The sequence below is a fragment of the Cavia porcellus genome, unplaced genomic scaffold, assembly GCF_034190915.1.
Source record: "Cavia porcellus strain 051 isolate PalLab524CR breed Dunkin Hartley unplaced genomic scaffold, mCavPor4.1 scaffold_3, whole genome shotgun sequence".
In the NCBI taxonomy this organism is placed as follows: Eukaryota; Metazoa; Chordata; class Mammalia; order Rodentia; family Caviidae; genus Cavia; species Cavia porcellus.
The window spans coordinates 90,255,599-90,267,693 of NW_026947486.1; the positions used below are offsets into that span (position 1 = coordinate 90,255,599).

Sequence of the window (12,095 nt, forward strand, 5' to 3'; positions counted from 1 at the left end):
ATCTTCATATGTGCTGTCTTCTGCATCTGTTTCTCGTGCCACTGGATGCGTACTGAATAATGGTGTTGTAGGTACCACCTCGAATTCAGAGATGCCAGACAACTTGCATTCCTCTGATGCCACAGACATTTTGCCCCCACACCCTTACAGCTTCATCAAGTTCCTTTTCAGTTAGCCTGCTGGGTTTGTCTAACACCTTTGAGGAAGTAGGTGTTTCAGAACCTGGGAGAACAGTATATCTTGATGTTTTCAATGACAGGACCTTTCTTTCTACATTTCTATGCTGAGGCTTTTTAAAAAAGTAAATTTCTCCTTGGACTTTAGTGCACATCCTGCTACTGACAGAAAAAGCTAAGAGTGACTCTCCAAAAAATATAGGATCCTTTGTATGAGGAGACTGGTATTTCGAATAATTAGAAGAGTAGAGACCTTGTCTTCTATAGCTATCTCTCTTGTCCTTTTAATAACTCTGGTGTCTTGCAGCAGGATTATATCTTGACCATTGGTTGCCAGCTTCATGTTCTTTCTGAGGTGGAACACTTCTTTGAACATGAGCAGATGTTTGGCCCTTGTCATACTCTTGGTAACCAGCAATTCTTCCTTCACCAGGTCTGCATAGCAGAGATGGTTTTGTACCAAGTAATGGTGGTTTTGTACCAAGCAGAGGTGGTGTCTTTACTAGTGGTCCTTAGATTCACAGTGGTTGCCTTTGCACAATGTTAACTACAGTATGGTAGCCATCACTGGGATGACTCTGAGGTGGCAGTCGATCTCTGGAAGGTCTTTCACATCATATTGTCTCTTAGACGACATGTCATGTCTTTCGGAATCTTGAATAGATGCATGATACTCTGAAATGGAATGTTTGAGTGGTTCTTCAACACACTGCACACCTATTTTAGGTGAATTCTTGCTCAGAGCAAAGTGTATACACTTGTCTAGGAAAGGAACTTTTTTAATCAGATTTTTCTGCACCGTCCTGAAAAATCCATTCTGCTGTTTGCTTCTAGGTTTAGGCTGGTGGAAAGATAACATTTTGCTTTGGGCTGGAGAGTAATTTCTTTTATCCACACAGGGTACAATTCTGTTTTGTACAGAAAACTGTTGGCCTACTGGTGACACTCTGAACAAAGTAGGATTCCTTATGTGTGGAAACTGATCATTCATACAATGGGAAGAGTAGGAACGGTTTCTTCTAAAGCCATCTCTCATGTCTTTGTAAGCAATCTGGTGTCTTGCCAAATGACTCTATCTGTACCACTGACATCCAGATTCAACTCTTCTCCTAGGTGGTGTACTTCTTGTATCATTAGAAAAGCTGCGAGCCTTCTGATATTCTTGGTAACCTGGAAAAATGTAATATCTATTGTAGCTTCCTTCACCAGATCTGCCTAGAAGGGATGGTTTTGTAGCAAGTAATGGTGGTTTCTCACCAAGCAGTGGTGGTGTCTTTAGTAGTGGTCCTTTGCTTCCCAGCAGTGGTGTTTGCCATGGCACAATGTTAACTACGGTACGGTAGCCATCACTGGGATGACTCTTAAGTGGCCCTCGTTTTCTGGGAAGTCTTTGGTTGTCATGTTGTCCATCAGACCAACTTTCATGTCTTCTGTCAGCCATGATACACGGTACAAATGCCAGGGGCCTCCTCTGCCTCTGCGGCCTCGGCCTCCGCCGCCTCCACTCTCTGAGGAAGTACTTCCAGAGACCTTGGTGACATCAGCCGTTAATGGCTTTCATTCTGTCTTTAGTACGACTTTCTAGAATTTTGACTACGAAGTTTCATGGCGTTCCTTTCTGACCATATCTATTCGGGGTCCTAAATACCTCATTCACTTGAGTGTTCAATAAAGTTTTCGGATTTGGAATATTGTCTGCAATGATAATAACTAATAGACTTTTATAACTTTAGTTTCATTTTCCAACAATTCTTTGACACAGCAATTAATTTGTTTGATATTTTAGATTCACCTAGCACGCGTATCCACCTTTCATGGATTTTTGTTTTTAGAGCATCACTGAGTAAGTGCGCTACTAAAGTCATCATTGGTATGCAAGCAATTTGAAACTTACTGCACTTGCTAATTGATACATTTTGATGCAAAAGTTCATTCTCTTGTTCATTATTTGTTCAGTGCTTAACAGATAAATTAGAACTTATCGGTGTTTACTGTCTGGTAATTTGCTACCCCATTTCAGCAAAACAGTTTGTAGTTGATACCTATGCTTCCAAGAGCAACTACTGGTGAGTACCAAAGTATTAGTGACACTATTCATGTCATCAGATCCTGATAGAGTCTCCATGATTTGTATTATCTACAGGTGTGTCTTTCCAATATTTTTTGAATTCCCAGGAATTCTGTTTGATTCCTTCCCATAACCACTATTTTTTTTTTTTTGGCCGTAACATGAAACTCAGAACCTTCACACTGATCTCATCTCCAGCCCTATACATCATTTTTTTTCATTTTTTATTATTATTATTTTAATTGTGTTTTTGTCAGTCTTTGTGCTTCCAAGGCTGGGCTTGAACTTGTGTCTGCCTTCCTCAGCCTCTGGAAGCTGTATTAGAGGCTTAAACCACCTCACTTGGCTAGAGTCTGTAGCTCTTATTTTGTCTGTCTGTTTGTTTTGGACTTGGATTCATTTATGTAGCCCAGGCTTGTCTTGAATTCATGGCAATTCTCGTGTCTCAGTTACCCAAGTGCTGAGATCAGACACGTGTGCCACCTGCCAGGCTAAATCTTTACTAAAGTGGTCCTTAATATTCCTTGTCATTGTCTTTAATTCAGTTTTTATGTGTTCTTTAGTCTCTGATAACATTATAAATTAATTATATCATTTATCTGCATATATTCTCTTTGAGGTCATGGAGTATACTGGTAAATTTTTATATATTCTTCTCTACTCTCTTCGAACATTTTGATTTTGAGGTCTTTGCCTGAGATTTCCGTGCAATGTGGTCCTCATGATAAGATCTCTTGCACATTCATCAATTTTTGAGGCATCATTTTTCTTCTTTTTCCTCAAGATTCTTGTATTTGTTTAAATGTTTCCTATCAGTAGGGTTTATAATATGTGCCACTGTACTACAGATCTCTTTAGTGAGTGCATTTCTTCCTGTGATGTGGCTCTAGCTTTGGGTGAGATTTAGTGCACAGATACCTACTTAGTTTACTTAAACAATAATGATTAAAACAATGAGAACTGAATAGCAAGCAACAGTTTCCAGAAACATTAACATCCAGAGAATCAATCATATCTTGATATATACTTTGGAGATAGTGTAGTGCTAAACTTGTTTTGCAAGTTTTATAACCTTTCAGTAACTCAGGAATACAAAGATGTAGTTAAGGTAGAGAAAGGTCTGGGAGATAAGAGAAGATAACAGAGAAAAATGAATTTTTAAAAAGAAAGAACAAAATTTTAGAAAAAACTGAAGGAGACTAAAAAGTAACAAAGTGAATGAAAGAAGGAATAGTTTTTGATGATACTATTTTTGTACCTGGAAAGATCAAGGGAATTTGGAAAGATACGTGTGGCAGTAGAGGGAAAGTGCGTAATTTATGAGTAGAAAGCAGGAAAGTCTTCAAGGTGATAGTATCTAGTTTATAAACCAGCAGAAACTGTGTTAAAAGACTAAAACAATGACTTTAGATGATGAAAAATCTGTTGGTCAGTGTATAGAAAGAAGAGTGACCATTCTCATTCATATACAATTGCTCATGAACTTATACATGCTAAAATATAAAAGGAAAAATTAAATTGTATTTTTTGTAATAGCTGTCATGAACAAGAAAGTTAAGGGAAAGTGGGAAGAATTATTAGTGTGTGAGAGGCTAAGTTAGAAGAGACTTGGGTGAGAGGTTTTAAACTGATAGTGGAAGAGATACAGAGAGACTTAGTCCAGTAAGTACCATAACAGAAACACTAATTCTAGAAACAAAAGGTATGAAGGCACCTCTGGTGAAGGGGAAACCTGGAGTAAAATGGCAACATGCTGTGGCATTTAGATTTATCTTAATAGCTTATGTATAAAAGAATGGACTACATAGAAAGGGATAGGAAAAGACAAGTAACAAAAACTAGGATGGAAGAGCTCAGAGATAAGGTGTGAGGGCAAAATAACACAGATAAGGAAGAATAAGATTTGTGTATGGGAAAGCAGAGGTGAAATGGAAGTTTGTATCCAACTATTGGACTAATGGTCAAGTAAGTTTAGATAATATTCAGAAATAACGTTTGAAGTAGGCATATGGAAATTACTTACCTGGTGTGTTTTATACAAATCCTTAGAAAATGTATACATATTGCTGTAGCGATGAGACATATATACAATGCCTATAGCCAAAAAAATCAAACAACTGAAAAACCACACACACACACACACACATCCCCTGACAAAGCAATCATAGAAGGGCTGTTTTCAGGAGCCGCAGATGTTCTCAGAATGTGGAGTTGCCAGCGATCTTCTCTCTGAGAAACAGCATCCTCAGCAAACTCAGTTCCCCATCTGTGATTCTGCCAAAACTCTAACATTTGACCCACTCAATTCACGTGTGTCAGCTTCCCATGCTTCTCATTTGCAGTTGCGTCTCCGTTCCACTCAGGATTTTTCTGGACAGCAAATTCACTGGTCCCCTGTGGTCCAGCAGGAGAACACACTTAGTTAGCTTTGAGCTCACTTATGTAGCCCAGGTTGACCTTGAGCTCATGATGATTCTCCTACTTCAGCCTCCTGAATGCTGATTATACATGCTAGGTTGTCATGCCTCTGTAATTTCAGTTATACCTGGAGTATTTAGTGGCTTCTATGGGTCAGCATGAAATAGCTCCCATGGACAGTGACTTGAAATTTCTTTCTCTCTTCTTGGAGATTCCATTTCCCAGATGTTCAGTTTCACAAAGAGTCAGTTTCCACCCTGTGAATTCAGTGACGAAAGAGCAGAAAAGACCCCTTCACAAAGAAATCAGTGTAGACCTTGGATGGGCAGAAGAGTGCACACAGACCCAGAACACACTAGAGTTTAGGACAGTGGTGGGGAGAAATGCGTCTGACAACTCACCTGTGTCCTTTTCCCACCTTTTGTTCCCACTGGTCACAGTTCCTTGTAGCAACGCTTTGTGATTCTTACTGTCATACAGATCCCTCAATGACTGGCTCCACCTCCCTGACTGGACAGTGCACTTTATTCCTCTCTGTCCCTAATACACAGTGGTAACTAAGCCACTGCCCCCTGAGCAATTTAGTGGCTTTCTCCAGGATTCTATTTTCAAATAAAAATAAACAACAACAACACAGTTATAAAACAGGCTAGAATGAGAGTAACAATAGTGAACACATTGCATATCATTATATACACAATAGTTTTTCAAAGTACAAGATACAGGCATGGAACACTGTCCAGAAAATTTCTTGCATGAAACTTTTCCCTCAATAAACCAAAAGAAACCCGCTGTATAACTAGCTTCATTCTCTTGTGTTTGTGTATAGTTTTTCCTTCCTTGCTTCCACCTTTCTCCCATCACAGTTTTTTGTTTGTTTATTTTTGCTTTGGAGAGTTTCTTCCCTAGTCACAATATGTGTTGTACTATTTGAATATTGTTTACTTTTTCTGGTTCTCACTCTGCTGAGACTGTATTCTGTTTACAAATGTCTATTGGCTTTATTTCACTTACAGTTGTATTATCATGATGCCTCTATTTACCTATAAAATCTCATGTTTATCTTTATGGCCTAGTATTAATCTCTCTCTGACTATCTCTGTCTCTGTCTCTGTCTCTGTCTCTCTCTCTCTCTCTCTCTCTCTCTCTCTCTCTCTCTCTCTCTATCTCTCTCTCTCCCTCACACACGCACACACACACACACACACACACACACACACACACACGCACACACACACACACACACACACACATAAATATGTGTTTGTGTAATTTTTTTTAACCATTTTTCAGTTGATGGGCATTTGGGTTGTTTCCAAGATCTAGCTATTACAAAATGTTAGGATAAACTTTAGTGCATGTCTGTTGCTGTTACTCAGGGTTTTCAATTTTTCTGGAAAGATACTCAGGAGGGAAACAGCTGGGTCAAATGTGACACCCATGCTAGTTTATTGAGGAATCCCTACACTGATTTCCGGAGTGCTTGAATTCATCTACAACCCCACCGAAAGTGGAGAAGAGTTCCTATTCCCCCACAGCCCCACCAACATTTCTTATTAGACATTTTCTTGATGATACTCTTTCTTTCTGGAGTGAGACGTAATCTCACAGTAGTTTTAATTTGCCTCCCTTAAATGACCAATCACACCAAACATTTTTTCATACATTTAATTACTATTTGTATTCCTTTATCTCAGAAGTGCCTATTCATGTCAGATGCCCATTTTTTTGGATTGGGTCTTTGAATTTAGGATGCCTGATATTTTCAATTCTTTATATCCTCTTGATATAGGTCATTTGTCTGAGAGAAAACTGGCTATAAATTTTTCCCATTGAAGATTGTCTTTTCACTTTGCTAGTGATTTCTTTTGTTGTGTAAAAATTTTAATAAGGCGAGATCCCATTTCATGTGCTTCCCGTGTGGCCTGGCTTATGTTCATGAAACTTCTCTCTACACTTACGTCTTCAAGATGTCAACCTATTATCTCTTCCAGTATATTTAGTGTTGTATATTAATATTTACATCATTCATCCGTTTTTACTTCACTTTAGTGCATGATGACAAACATCTGTAAAGTTTAATCTTCTGCATGTGGAAAGCCAGTTTTTCCAGCACGATTCCTAACAAGTTTCTTATCGTCAGTCCTTTCTTTTGATCTTTAAATTATGTATATTTTGGACCTGTCAAATAAGATAAAATGCACGATATTATATATAATCTTCTGTGTCTGCTTTATTTCCTTTATATTGTGTTCTGAACTTTCATCTACTTTTCTAAAAATGAGCCTAATTTACCATTTATAGCAGTCTATTATATCTAGATTAATATAATTGAAATTTATAGCTTTGGCGTGTTAACTAAATTCACCTGTTTTTGCTGCTAATCTACAGAAATATTTCTTCTTATAAAACTCACAGTCTTCCATACTTATTAAACAACGTTTTCCATTCTATATTTGCTGTGGCCGTTGCGATTTTTTTGTAAAGATTTTTATTTTATTAGTACATATTTGTTGTTCCTGCGATTTATAGTCACCTTGGGGAGTGGATACATATACATCACACATCATCTTTCTCTTTTTATTCTCCTTCTTCTTCTCGCTCCCTGATTGTTTGATTCTTCCATCTCATTTTTATTCTCATTGAAATTATGAATCTTATCTAGTGTTATGGCATATAGTAATTACTGTAATTGAGCTTGTTATTTTCTTGAACATGGAATATCTTTATTTTACTTATTTCCCCTTCCCTTGCTCACCTCTCACTCTTTTTAACCCTTCAACCAAATTCGTCCAGCAAGAGATCAATCCCCTTGCACTGTTTTGTCCATCTTTCTTATTCCTTTGTTTGTACTTTGCAACAAGTCAGTGAAAGATGCCACATGCTATTTAAGCTTTTGAATCTGGTTTATTTCAATTCACATATTTTCCAGGCACATCTATTTTCCTACAGCTGTCTAAAATCTGTTAATTTTTTGGCAGGACACTATCCCTTTACATGCAGATAAAACATTTTCCTTAACCAGTATACAGTCTTTTTGCAGGATTAAGCTTTTTACAAATTGTGCCACTATAAACATTGATATGCAAGTAAGGCTGTAGTACAATACCTTATTCTTTGTGGGAAATATTTTTACCATGAGGATGGTTGGGTCATATGCAATTTCTAAGTTCTGTTCTTTGAGAAATCTCCATACTCATTTTTGTAATATTTGTACTAGTTTACGTTTTTATCAACAGGGAAAGAAGGCTCCCTTTTCATCACAACCATCCTAGTATGTATTGTTTTTCTTTCTGTATTTCTTTCTCTGTGAAGTTTCTGTTCATTTGTTGACTGGATCTTTAATTTTGGCTGGTTTAATCTTTTTTGAATTCTTTTATATTCCAGATATTAGTCATCACTCTGAGAAAGAGCAGGCAGATTTTCCCCCATTCTATTTTCTTTTCATTTTATGTTTTGCTTTGCTTTTTGCTACTCAGGTGCTTTGTGGTCTGATTCAGTCCCATTTTCTGATTCTTACTTTGATTTCTTTGCTTGTGACCTAAGAAGAACACAGAACCAGCTTTGTAATTGGTAAGCAATAATGTTTTACATACATAATGTACACTTCTGCCTCACCTGAAAAACAGTTCCAATATTACTTCATACATTTTTCTTCGATGATTCTAAGGCCTACAGTCTTCTTTTACTTTTTATTTTGAAACAGATGTTCCTTGTGTTTTCTAGGTTGTGCTTGAACTTGCAGTCCTCCTGCCTCAACCTGCACAATGTTGACATTACAGGAGCTAGCCGTTCATCTGTTGTACTGTTCAAACCTTCTCATTGAATACTTTATAATGGTGTTTCTTGGCATTAAAATTTGCAGTTAAAAGTCTGATAGAATAGTCAATGTATTTGACTTTTCCTTTCCTCTTCTTTTTGAAGTTCACAGAAAGGTACAGTTTTTCAAAAATGGTACATAATTCATTGCATGAAACTCATTACAATATATTTTATATTTCATTTGGGTTCATTTGGGTTTTCTTCAACTCTGCAAAGAAAGCAGAATTAGAAAAAAGTCGATAGTAAAAACAGAAGAAGAAAATTTGACACACCAAGATTCAGGAAATTCTTCTATTGAAAACAAGGTAACAATAATGATTGTGTTCTTGAATTATTATTACATTACATTGTAATAATTATATTGTTATTTATATGTTCTATTAGTTACATACCAATGGTCAGTTATCATATATCTATGGAAAGGTTAGTTTGTTACATGTTTAAACATCTGCAAATTTTATAATATGGGGTGAATACAATTTCAATTATAATATTAAAAATGGATACATACATGTGTTATTATAGTATCATTTTTCTTTACCTTTGTTTTTATTGAATATTACAAGCCATTTTAGTTATTATTTTCTATGGGCAAGGCCATGGAAATCATGTAAGGCATCATATTTTAGAATTAGGTAAAGCAGTGTATCCTGACCAATGAGTTACATATGTATATGTTTCTTCAGGCAATGAGGTTAACCAATTTGAGTGTCTTCCTAGGTGCATTTATTTAAAGCAAAAGTTGTTGTAATAGATTAGATTCTATTAACCATATTTTATATTGGATGAGGGATTCAAGTTTTTAAATTACCTTTTAAACATTTAAGTGCATTGGTTAGTGGCATTAATTATACTCAGAAGCATACTCATCAGACTCATTAAATATTAACTCTCATTTGCTTTCCATTCCCCGACCCAATTAATCTCTAAATAAAATTTTTTCTGCCTCTTTTGATGTGCCTCCAAAATGTGGAATCATATGTATGTGTGTGTGTGTATATGTTGTTTATTTGATTGATTTATGGATTTTTGGATTCATATATTGAAAGCATGTGTTCAAATTTTACTCCTTTTAACTCTGGATAATTATTGGTATATGTAACCACAATTTGTTTTCATTTATTCATCTGTTGATAGCAATATGAGTTGTTTCCTTCTGTTGGCTATGTTGAATAATGATGCACTGAGCATAACTGTAGAGTATCTGGGAAAGTCCCAGCTTTTCAAACTTTTTAGCATATATGCCCTTGCATCACTGATTGGCCATATAATCTTATGCCAAAATTTTGACAAAACTTCCAAAATCTGTATAGTTTACCTCCAATGATTAAAATTCCATACAGCAATTTTGAAGAAAAAAAAGAAGAGGAAGAGGAGGAGGCATATGAAGAAGAACAGGAAACTGATCATTCATTTTTAAAATTTATTTGAAGAGGAAAAGAACACAAAAGGATATAAATAATACACAATTTCAAAACAATAAACATTATGAAAGCACTAGCAAATAAATTACATATTATCCTCTTAGAAATAGTTGCACAAGTTACAAAATGAAAGCATACAACGTGGACATTCAAACAGTAAGACTGCAAAAACTTCTGTTCAGCAATCCAACAAAAACTTAGTAATATGGTCATTGATCCTGCAGACTTAAACACATGTGCAGTTATACCCTTTAGATAACTTGCTTTTCTTCTCTTTTTTACAATAGCAATTACACATTTTGGGTTTTATTACTCCTACATTTCTTATTAATTTTTACACTAGGGACAAATTGTGATATTTATAATTATGATTTGTATTTATTTCACTTATAAGGGTAGTCTCAAGTTGTCCCCATTTACCTAAAAAGACCTCAAGATCATCCTTTTTATAGCTGAGTAATATTCCACTGCATAAAAATTCAACATCTTTTTCATCCACTCTGTTTTTGATGTGCATTTTAGTTGTTTCCAAGATTTAGCTATTACAAATTGTGTTGCTATGAACACAGATTGTACATATATCACTGTGATATGACTTTTTCAGTTTTTCTGGGAAAATATGACAGAGGGCTATAGCTAGAATTGAATGGGAATTCCAATCCTAGTCTTCTGAGAAATCTCCATTGTTATTTCCATAGTGGTTGCACCAGTCTACACTCACACCAACAGTGGATCAATGTTCATTCTTCCCACAGCTTTGCCCACATGTGTTATCAGTTCATTTTTTTGGTGGCAGCAATTCTTTCTGGAATGAGATGTAATTTCAACGTTGTTTTAATTTGCATTTCTTGAATGACCAGTGATAGTGAACATTTTTTCATGTATTTATTTGCCATTTGTATATCTTCATGTGAAAAATGTGTATTCATATCAGATGCCTATTTTTGAAGACAGATTTGAATTTGGGGCACTTGATGTTTTTCAATTCTGTATATATTGTGGATATAAGTCCTTTGTCAAAGGGGTTGCTGGATAAAATTCTTTCCCATTCTGAGGGTTTTCTTTACACTCTGTTGGTGATTTCTTTTGAAGTGTGAAACTTTTTCAATAATATAAGATCCCATTTGTTGATTCTTTGAAGTGATTCCCATGCAGTTTGTGTTTCCTTCATGAATTCTCTGAGTACTCCTATGTTTCAAGACTTCTGTCTACCTTGTCTTCCAGTAGATTTAATGGTTCGGTTTTAATATTTATGTTTATGATCCATTTACACTTTAGATTTGTGCATGGTGATAAGTATGGATCTAGTTTCAGGCTTCAGCATGTGAAGAGCCGATTCTTCCAACACTATTAAAGAGGCTATCCTTCTTTCAGGAAACATGTTTAGCCCCTTCGTCAAATATCAGGTGGGTGAGTGTCTTTGTACTTGTGCTTGCTTCTTCTAATCTATTCCATTGATCCTCAGGGCTATTTTTTTTTGCCAGTACCGTGCTGATTTTATAATTGCAGCTCTGTGGCATAGTTTCAACTCAAGAATTGTGATGCCTCCTCCCTTTTCTTTGTTGTCCTGAATTGCCTTTGTTATTCTAGGTTTCTTCTGTTTCCAAAAGAATTTAGGAGTGTTTTCTCTAGATCTGTGAAGCATGTTAATGGTATCTTGATTGAGATTGCTTTAAATCTGTATAATACTTTTGGAGTATGGCCATTTTCACAATTTTGGTTCTTGCCAACCAACAGCAATGAATGTCCTTCCATTTTCTACGACTCTCTTCAATCTTCTTCTTTTTTTTTTTTTTTTAAAGCATAGCACAATTATCAGCATATAGTTCTTTTACATTCTTACTTAGGTTGATTCTGAACTATTTCATGTTTTTGGATCCTATTGTGTAAGGCAAAATTTTCACAATTTCTCTAGGTGAGTTTTCTGTTTGTACACAGGAATGGTAGCAATTTTTGAGCATTGACGTTGTATCCAGCTACACTGAATGATGAATTTGTTTACTTCTACTAGTTTTTTAATGGAGTTTTTGGGTCTTCTATATAGAGTAACGTCATCTGCAAATAATGATAATTTAACTTTTTCCTCTCCTATCTTTATTCTTTTTATTTCTGTTTCTTGTCTGATTTCCCTGATTAGCATTTTCAGAACTCTATTAAATAGGAGTAGTGATCATGAACATCTTTGTC

General features: G+C 35.8%; 1 pseudogene; it reads left to right on the forward strand.

Annotated features, from left to right (window-relative positions):
- The first annotated feature begins 4,436 nt into the window (after window positions 1-4,436).
- LOC100728116 (small ribosomal subunit protein uS5-like) overlaps window positions 4,437-12,095 on the forward strand; it is a 59,589-nt pseudogene continuing 51,930 nt past the window's right edge.